General features: G+C 38.5%; 1 pseudogene; it reads right to left on the bottom strand.

Annotated features, from left to right (window-relative positions):
- Window positions 1-514: 514 nt before the first annotated feature.
- LOC126030895 (uncharacterized) lies at window positions 515-653 on the bottom strand (annotated as a pseudogene).
- Window positions 654-10,824: the final 10,171 nt, after the last annotated feature.

Genomic DNA, 10,824 nt, shown 5'->3' with positions numbered 1-10,824 from the left:
CAAAACATTTTTAAAACAATTTTAATTTGAAGTTTAAAACATTAAGTAAAATGGTTAATGAGCACTGTAGAAGGAGTCTTCACTCTGAAGTATGAAATCATTTGCTGTAAATGAATAGGTTTTCTTTAAATTGGTTTTGCAGTAGAATAGTAAGACAGCTGCAATAAAGTGTTAAAATTTTTATGATTAAACACAATAGCATGAACTATGATTATTAAAGGTATAAAAAACTGATTTTAAAAAACAAACAACTGTTTTTACTATGAAGACTTTAAGTGAATAATTTGTAAAAAATATTATATACTAAATTAACTAAATGCTTAGATTATTATAAAATATAGTTAAAGACATCTGATGCATTTACACACCTAGAACTTAAGACTAAAATTATATTTAATACTAGTTAATTTGCTTATAAAGTTTAGTTACTTTTATATATTACTTATAAAATTATATATAATATATTTTTCATCAATATTATTTTTTTACTGCGACACAAATATACAGATTTGTATAATGTGCTGATATTTTGAATGCACTTAAAATAATAGTTTTTTTTTTTTTTTTAATGCAGAAATAAAGAACAACCATTGCTGTAGCACAAAGTTAAAACTAAGGGTACTATAAAGCATACTTAGGTGTTTACTGTGCATTAAATTAACTATATTGTTTAAAAAGGCTAACCACATTATTTTTCACATAATTTTGTAAATACTTTAAAAATTAAAATAAAACTTTTAATAGAAATATAAGACTTAATTTTAACACTTTTGTGTTCGTTTGGATTTTAAAACACAAAGAAGTTTTTCTTTTACCAATATTTTGTTATCTGTAAAGTGACAGAATTATGACCTTGCTTTAAAATTTTCTGAGAGGCATGAAAAAAAAATTTATTGCCTTTATCTTTCTGTTGCTTTTTAATGTTTTAATAATTACTTTACACTACTTAATGCACTAAACCTAATAACACATATTTGACGAAGTGTAGGGCTGACAAGGTGAAGCAGAGTTTTTCACTGATAACTTGGGGAGGGGCTAGCACAGTTAACAGCAGGAAGGTTAGAGGCAAATTATTTACAGTCAGCAGGGTGTAATGATATAGAGAAAAAAAAAGCAATCTTTTAAGATTAATTACTAATTTATTGGAATTAGAGGGAGTGGCAACCGAAGAGGGGAGTCTGGGTTGCAAAAGCACCATGAGAATCATGGTTTTATTAATTGATTTGAGAATATGCAAGAGATGCTACTTTTCAGATTTTTTTTTTTTTTGAATAACAAAGATTGGGTATTTCAAGGTGAATTGGAAGGCTTAAAGTGGGAGTGTCAGGGCTTGAGCTGGCTGTTCTCCAAGGCTGGCAGGAAAGAGACTGAAGGAGGCTGAGGATTGGTTTGAGCAAAGTAAAGGGTACATTAGGCTCAGAAGTTTTAACAGCAAAGTGTAGATATCGCAAGGTTTTATGGCTTAGCAGATGATACTTTGTAATTATCCTGCTTACTGTGCCCTTAGAATTTTTTGTAGGCACTGCAGCAGTTTCTGTTTTATGGCACTTAGCCTCACTTTTATTAGTTTGTTCCTTTGAATTCTCAAGAGGGGGGGCTTGGCCGTGGAATTCAGTGGGCAGAGGACAGACAACTATAGATTTAGGAGGGGGGGGGAAACGCCTGAAGGGCAGAAATCTGTGAATTAAGAGAAGCAGCCTGTTTTTGAAGGCTTAAGATTTGTTTAAGATTTTTAATTTGGCCAAGTAGTTTCATATCTATAGCTTTAAGAGGGGGAGCGGTGAGAGGAGGGAATCTGCCATGGTTAGGGACTGAGCGTTCTCCGCGGTGGAGGCTGCTGAGCAGGCGGGGGGAAGACTTTCTCCATTAGGGAGAAAGACAGGAAAGGTAGCGCTGGTTTTTGAGCCAAGAGCATTATCAAGTTTGTTAGAGAGGTGAGAGACCATGGATGTAATTGTGGTGAGTTGGGAACTCAAGTCAGAAAAAGGGGGGGGGGGGGAAAGGAGAAAGCAGCAACAGTTTGTTGCCGGTGTGGGGGAGCTGCTGGAATGCCAGCTCTGGGGAGCGACTTCCAGGCACAGAGGGCAGCAAGAGCCATGTTGGCAAGCTGGGACCTGGAAAGTGTGTGCTGTACCTTTAAGGTATGAAAAGAGGCGAGGCCAGCTATAAGAGCTTAGAGATCAGGATTCCTGCCTATCTGCAAGGGCTTTGCAGCGGAAAAAAAAAGTTAACTTCCCAAGAGACAAAGAGTTCAGCTTTTAGATTCTAAGCAGGAGAGCGTGTAAGGGGCTTGGGGGCCATAGGAGGTTACGGCTTGAAATGGCTCTTTGAGGCTTTTCCAATTAAAGGCTTTGTATTGTTGCAATTGCTGGCTAAGGAGGGGAGGGTGGTGAAACAGGGACGGAGCTGAAGCTAGGGAAGTGAAGGGCTGTTTAGGATTTTGCACAGAGGGTGCAGCGGCCTCTTCTGTAGGGGTCTGGGTGCATAGAGCAGAAGTATGGACAGAAGTAAGGGAGGGATATAAATGAGAAGCATTAGAGAGATCTTTAAGAGCATTAGTTACTTTGGAGACAAAGGTAGAAGAATCAGTGGTGGAGGGAGGACAAGGGGAAGTATTCTCAGAGGGAGAAGGGAGATGAGAGACAGAATTAGAACGAGAGGGAGTCCTGGAACACTCACGGGAGACTTGTTGTACATGAGATTCAACGGCATGGATGATGTCTTTGGCGGTTCCGGCATTTTTAGTTACAATGATATCTCTTAACAGGCTCCAATATTGGAACATAATTTTTTCCTTCTGTGAATCATCATTATTTACAAAATAATCACTCATTTCATGTCCTACTTTGTCCCAAGTGGACGCAACAATTTCTGGACAGGTAATAATAAACCAATGACATACATTATGAATAAACATAAGAAAATTACAAATATTCTTTTTTGGTAACCTCTACATGTCTGGCTTTCAACTCAGACTGAATATCAATAATGAATTTAAGTTCAGTACTCAATGAAAACACCCATGGAAGTGAAGCCAACGGGCGAAGCCCCAAGAGCCAATCAGGGGCGGTGATCAGAACGACTGAAAAAACTGCAGTTTAAATATTTGATTAAGGCTAACTCGTTTCAACGCCTACCCGGATGGGGTATATCCTGCGATTTACGAAACAGCTCCGGACTCGCCGACCCGTAGTCGTTCGGAGTGTGGCGGTGGTCTTCGAGCCCCACGTTGGGCGCCAAAATGCGGGGTCCTGAAGCCCCCCCAGGGGGGACCCGGCCAGCAGGAATTAGCTGGAAAGGCTTCTCAGACAACCGCACTCCTATTTTGCTGAGTAGAAGAGCAACCACACCTGTAAAAAATCTGAAAGAGGTTAATAATAAAGACCCAAGGCAGCGTCTCACTGTTCAAGGGTACCTTTATTGGCTACAGTTCCTTCTTATATAGTGAAGGAGAAGGGGGCAGTACAAAGGTGATGTCAGTCATACTTTTGGCGCGAAGGCCCATACAAGGCAAGGATATATTTCAGGTTTCAAGGAACAAAGAAACTTAGGCATTCTCTAAATAAGGAAGTGGGCAGTGGGTCTAGGTGACCTTCAAGTTATGCTGAACGTGCTGTTTCTATGGAAACCTCTAGTGTCCTTCAAGCTGCATTTTTAATTGCTTGATTATCAGGTGGTGCAAGATGTGCCTGCCTCAGTGATCTTGAACAGACAATGTAGCATACACTTATTGATAATAGCCTAGTTCACTCCGAAATGTGGTCTTAAGGAGTGAGGCCTAGTTTCTGATAACGGTACCGGACAGTGTTGCTCTCCTCCGGGCTAGAGTTAATTATATCTACAGTTGCACATTCCTTTCTCTATAGCTCAAAAACTTACAGCAAGACTGCAAAATAGCTTTAAGGTGAAAAGCTGGAATATGGCAGAAAGAACAGCAAAATGGCCTCAAACAAGTCAGTCCCCAACAACTGACCTCTTTAGGGATCTCAACTCTGAATTGAGGTGTGCCAGGCAGGAGTGCGATAGTAGCACCCTCTCTCTGGTGGGTACTAACTCCCCTGTGTTTACTATGGTCTCCATGAAGCCATCAATAAGCTTCTGGCCTCCAGAACTCTGTCAATCAAAGGTATTTTATAAAAAGCCTGTTGAGTCCTCCTGATAACTGAATGCTTGCAATATAAGTAATAATTAATTATAATTTAAGTGCTGTTTGCTTCTCAGCTCATCACATTTATTCTTGGTGTTTACTTTTGCTTTTAAAAAATCATGGCCCAGAAAATAAGATGGAGTTGGTGAAAGACGATAAGTGATGGATGTTGGTTTTTTTGTTGTTGTTGTTTTTTTTTTAATAAGCCACTCGTAGCAGTGCTCAGAGACATGTGGTACTAGAGATTGGACACAGGTCTTTTGCATGCAAAGAAAATGCTTAACTTGTTGAGTTCATTCTCAACAAAAAATTCCTTTAAGAATACAAAGTTGGGCCTTTGATCTAAACCCTGGTAAAAAGAAAAAAAAATAAAGGAGGGGGCATCTGCCTTGAACTCTCCAAGCAACTTCTTTTTGAGGGAAGATTCATGAGAGGGGAGGATGGCAGAGCAAGAGGGTACCCAAGAAGGATTCCAGGTTACACTCATAGTGCTCTTGATGTTGAAGTTGAGAAACAGGAGCAAGTTTGTGAATTAATTCACTGAGTGTTATAAGCATAAAAATATTAAGAGAAAAAAGAACAGGGAGTGAAAGGTGGATAGTCAAGACAGATGAATTGTCAAACTGATTCAAGAAGTAGAATTTAGACTTCTTTTTATAGTGGACCTGGTATCAAAAGATAATAGGCAAACATTGTTCAAAGTATTGTTGGCAGGTATTTCTCTTTGTACCTCCAGTCTGTATCCTGTTGATAAATATTTCGCTGACCTGTTTCCTCTGGTAATATAATTGTAGGTTGGCACCTGGGACATGTTATTTGTATCCCAAAAAACAGGAAGAATCTTTTGCTGCTCTCATTGTCCTGTCTCTGGAAGGTTGATTGTGTCTGGACTGCGTCTTGCATCTGCATCTCGTGTCTGGAAACAGGAACCTGCCATTGTGAGTTCCAGGCTGGCTTTCTGCACCTTGGTTTGGGCTTGCTTCTCTGCATCATGGTTTTGTGATTATTTCTGGAGTTTACTGAGCACTGTTCTTTAAGATGGCATTAGTTCCTTCTTATTTGAGTCCCCTTTGCCTCATTGGGTTTTTGGTTTTTTTATTTTTATTGTTTTATTGTTTGTTTGTTTTGGGACCATACACGGTATACTCAAGGCTTTCCTGATTTTATGCTCAGGGGTCACTCCTGGTGGTGCAATGTAGCAGGAATCGAACTGGGATTGGCTGAATGAAAACCAAAACACCTTGTATTACAAAGCAATAGTTACAAAAACAGCATGGTATTGGAATAAAGACAGACCCTCAGATCAGTGGAATAGGCTTGAGTACTCAGAGAAGGTTCCTCAGACATATAACCACCTCGTTTTTGATAAAGAGGCAAGAAATCCTAAATGGAGCAGGGAAAGCCTATTCAACAAGTGGTGTTGGCACAACTGGTTAGCCACTTGCAAAAAAGCGAACTCAGACCCCCAGCTAACACCATGTACAAAGGTAAAATCCAAATGAATTAAAGACCTTGATATCAGAACTGAAACTATAAGGTATATAGAACAACATGTAGGTGAAACACTCCAGGACATTGAGACTAAAGGCATCTTTAAGGAGGAGACAGCGCTTTCCAAGCAAGTGGAAACAGAGATAAACAGATGGGACTATATTAAGCTGAGAAGCTTCTGCATCTCAAAGGAAATAGTGCCCAGAATACAAAGGCCACCCACTGAGTGGGAGAAATTATTCACCCAATACTCATCAGATAAAGGGCTAATATCCAAAATTTACAAGGTACTGACAGAACTATACAAGAAAAAAACAACTAACCCCATCAAAAAATGGGGAGAAGAAATGAACAGACACTTTAAAAAAGAAGAAAGGCAAATGGCCAAAAGGCACATGAAAAGATGCTCAACATCACTAATCGTCAGGGAGATGCAAATCAAAACTACTATGAGGTACCACCTCACGCCACTGAGATTGGCACACATCACAAAAAAGGAAAACAAGCAGTGCTGGTGGGGATGTGGAGAGAAAGGAACTCTTTTTCACTGCTGGTGGGAATGCCGTCTAGTACAACCTTTATGGAAAGCGATATGGAGATTCCTTCACAAACTGGAAATTGAGCTTCCATATGATCCAGCTATACCACTCCTAGGAATATACCCAAGGAACACAAAAATACAATACAAAAATCCCTTCCTTACTCCTATATTCATTGCAGTGCTATTTACAATAGCCAGACTCTGGAAACAACCAAGATGCCCTTCAACAGATGAGTGGCTGAAGAAACTGTGGTACATATACACAATGGAATACTATGCAGCCATCAGGAGATGAAGTCATGGAATTTTCCTATACATGGATGTACATGGAATCTATTATGCTGAGTGAAGTAAGTCAGAGGGAGAGAGAAAGACGCAGAATGGTTTCACTCATCTATGGGCTTTAAGAAAAATGAAGGACATTTTTAACAGTATCTGAGACAAGAGAGATGAGGGCTGGTAGGTGCAGCTCAGGACATGAAGCTCATCACATAGAGTGATGAGTGCAGTTGCAGAGATGACTACACTGAAAACTATCATAACAATGTGAATGAATGAGGGAAGTAGAAAGCCTGTCTCGAGTACAGGTGTAGGGGGGTGGGGAGGAGGGAGATCTGGGAAATTGGTGGTGGGAATGTTGCACTGGTGAAGGGGGGTGTTCTTTACATGACTGTAATCATACAACTATAATCATGTTTGTAATCACGGTGTTTAAATAAAGATAAAAAAAAAAAGAAAACCAAAACACCTAACCACCTAACGCATATACTCTATCTCTCTCTAGCCCTAAATTTTACCTTTTTGGTGTGGGGAAAGATGTGAGAGGGGCATGACTACATTTGGTGGTAGGGCTTTATCTTGGTTCTGTGCACAAAAATTTATTCTAGCAGTGCTCTAGTATCATGTGTGATGTGTGATGCAGAGAATTTGAACTGAGATCAGTATCATCCATCATAATTGCCTTAACTCCTGTACTATCTCTCTGACTTCTAGTACTCACTACACTGAGCTTTTTCTTAAAAAAAAAAAAAGGTGGGGAGGTCTTCCTTGCATGTGTATTTCTTTGAATGACTCATTGAATGTATTGTTCCCACAGTATATCTTCTCACAGTACAACACAACTTTCCCTGTGTTTCATTCATTTCTGGTTCTTGTTTGCTTCTGTCCAGGATATCCCTGCATCTGTTTCATTCCTCCTCTATTCACCCTGGAATTTCCATTAACACATATTGGTATCAGCATTATTGTGAGTTAATCTTTGTGAGTACTCTATATAAGCTAGATATCAACCATTTATCTGATGTGTTGAATGCAAATATTTTCTCCCATCAGTAAGCTGTCTTTTAGTTTGAGCCCATGTTTCTTTTGTCATAGAAAACCTTTTCTTTTTTTCTTTTCTTTTTCTTTTTCTTTTCTTTTTTTTTTTTTTGGTTTTTGGGCCACACCCAGTGTTGCTCAAGGGTTACTCCTGGCTGTCTGCTCAGAAATAGCTCCTGGCAGGCACAGGGGACCATATGGGACATTGGGATTCAAACCAACCACCTTTGATCCTGGATTGGCTGCTTGCAAGGCAAACGCTGCTGTGCTATCTCTCCGGGCCCATAGAAAACCTTTTTAGTTTAATGTAGTCCCATCTATTCAGATTTTATTCTATAGCCCTTGCCAATGGCATCCTATCATTGAAGATTCCTTTGAGGTCTAAGTCTTGAGTGTTCTGTTTATGTTTTCCTCCATATAATTTATGAATTCAGATCTGATCTCAAGGGCTTTGATCCACTTTGAATTGAGTGTTTTGTTTTGTTTTGTTTTGTTTTGTTTTGGTTTGGTTTGGTTTTGGGTCCACACCTGGTGATGCTCTGGGGTTACTACTGGCCATGTGCTCAGAAATCGATCCTGGCTTGGGGGACCATATGGGACGCTGGGGAATTGAGCCTCGGTTCTTCCTAGGTTAGCACATGCAAGGCAAATTCCTACCACTTGTGCCACTGCTCCGGCCCCTGAATTGACTTCTGTGTAAGGTGAGAGATATGGATTGACCATTAATATCTTATATGAGGTTATTCAATTGTCTCACACCGTTTGTTGAAGAGGCTGCCTTTATTCCATTAATATTTGTCAAATATTAATTAATGATATATTGGGGGTTTGTTACTTGATATTTTATTACCCATTGGATATTTTATACCCATTGGTATGAAAGTCTGTCTTTGATCTAATCCAATGCAGTTTTGATCACTAACTTTGTAGTAGAGTTTCAAGTTAAGTAAAAAGATGCCTCCCATTTCTTGTTTTCCGTTATGGTTTTAGCTATCCAGGATCTTTTATGGTTGCACACAAACTTTATAATTGATTGTTCTAAGTCTAATGTCTAAATTTGAATGGAGATTGCATTGAATTTATATAGTGGTTTAAATAAGATGGTTATTTTAATAACAATGATTCTTCAGCTATATGAGCATGAATGTTTTTCCTTAGGTCTTCTTAGTGTTTTGAAGTTTGTTTTTTTTTTTTTGGGCCACACCCGGTAATGCTCAGGGGTTACTCCTGGCTATGTGCTCAGAAGTTGCTCCTGGCTTGGGGGACCATATGGGACACCGAGGGATCGAACCACGGTCCGTCCAAGGCTAGAGCAGGCAAGGCAGGCACCTTACCTTTAGCGCCACCGCCCGGCCCCAGTGTTTTGAAGTTTTTATGGGAAAGGTCTCTCATCTCTTTTGTTAAGTTGATTCCTAGGTACTTGATGGTATTTGACACTATTTTATTTATTTATTTATTTATTTATTTATTTATATTTATTTATTTATTTGTCACACCCGGCAGCGCTCAGGGGTTACTTCTGGCTCTATGCTCAGAAATCATGCCTGGCAGGCATAAGGAACCATATGGGATGCTGGGATGGCAGACACTATTTTAAATGGGATAAACTCTTGATATCTCCTTTTTCTCTGAGCCATTATTAGTATAATAGATTGCAACTAATATTGTGTAATTACTTTGTCACCAGCTCTTTTGCTACATTAGTTTACTGCTTCACGGAGCTTATTTGTGGACTCTTAAGAGTTTTATTTTTAATTTAAACACCCTGGTTACAAGGTTGTTCATAATACAGTTTGTGTTTTTTTCAAAGACAAAGTTGTTCTTTTTCTTCTTTTTTAAAGTAGAATTTAAGACTTTTAGATTTTAGAATAGAATTTAGAATTTTAAAATTCTAGATTTTAGAAATTTAGAAATTCAGAATTTAGAATTTTAGACTAGAATTTAAAATTTTAGAAATTTAGAATTTTAGAATTGAATTTAGAATTGTAGAAATTTAGGGGGAAGGGGTAAAAAAGAGAAATTTAGAATAGAATTTTAGAAATTTAGAACTTACAATTTAGAATATTTTAATATATAAAATATTTATTTAAGCACCATGATTACAAGTATAATAGTTAGTTGGATTTCAGTCATAAACAGAACACCCACCTTCACCAGTGCAACATTCCCACCACCAATGCCCCCCTCCTTTCCGAACCTTTGCCTGTTTTTGAGACAGGCATTCTATTTATCTCATTAAGATTGCCATTATAGTTGTTAGAGTAGTTATTTCCCTAACTGCACTACTACTCTTTGTGGTGAGCCAGTCCTTCCAGCCTTCATCTTTATTGTCTCTGGGAATTATTACAATAATGACCTTAATTTTTCTTAAAACCCCTAGATCAGTGAGACTATTCTGTGTCTATCTATCTGTCTCCCTTTGACTTATTTTACTCAGCATAATAGATTTTATGTACATCCATGTATAGGAAAATTTTATGACTTCATTTCTTCTGATGGCTGCATACTATTTCATTGTGTATATGTACCACAGTTTTTTAGCCATTCATCTGTTGAAGTGCAACTTAGTTGTTTCCGGAGTCTGGCTATTGTAAATAGCTCTGCAATGAATATAGGTGTGAGGAAGATATTTTTGAATTGTATTTTTGTATTCCTAGGGTATATCCCTAGGAGTGATATAGCTGGATCATATGGGAGGTCAATTTCCAGTTTTTTGAGAAACTTTCATATTGTTTTTCATAAAGGCTGAACTAGAGGGCATTCCCACAAGAAGTGAATGAGAGTTCCTTTCTCCCCACATCCCTACCAGCACTGATTGTTCTTGGTCTTTGAGAGATGTGCCAGTCTCTGTGGTGTGAGATGGTACCTCATTGTTGTTTTAATTTGCATCTCCCTGATGATTAATGATGTGGAGCACTTTTTCATGTGTCTTTTGACCATTTGTATTTCTTCTTTGAGGAAGTGTCTGTTCATTTCTTTTCCCCATTTTTGATGGGGTTAGATTTTTTTTTTTTGTTTGTTAAGTTCTATTAGTACCTCTTCTATTTTGGATCTTTGCTCCTTATATGATGGGTATTGGGTGAATAGTTTCTTCCATTCTGTGGGTGGCTTTTGTAACATAGGCACTATTTCCTTTGAGGTGCAGGAGCTTCTCAGCTTAATATAGTTCCATCTGTTTATCTCTGGTTCCACTTGTTTGTGCATGGTATTAGATGGGGGTCTAAGTTTACTTTTTTGCAAGTGGCTAACTAGTTGTGCCAACACCATTTATTGAAGAGGTTTTCCTTGCTCCATTTTGGATTTCTTGCCCTATATATATAGACTAGTT

This window comes from Suncus etruscus, chromosome 1 (assembly GCF_024139225.1).
Source record: "Suncus etruscus isolate mSunEtr1 chromosome 1, mSunEtr1.pri.cur, whole genome shotgun sequence".
Classification (NCBI taxonomy): Eukaryota; Metazoa; Chordata; class Mammalia; order Eulipotyphla; family Soricidae; genus Suncus; species Suncus etruscus.
This window is presented reverse-complemented; position numbering and strand designations above follow the sequence as displayed.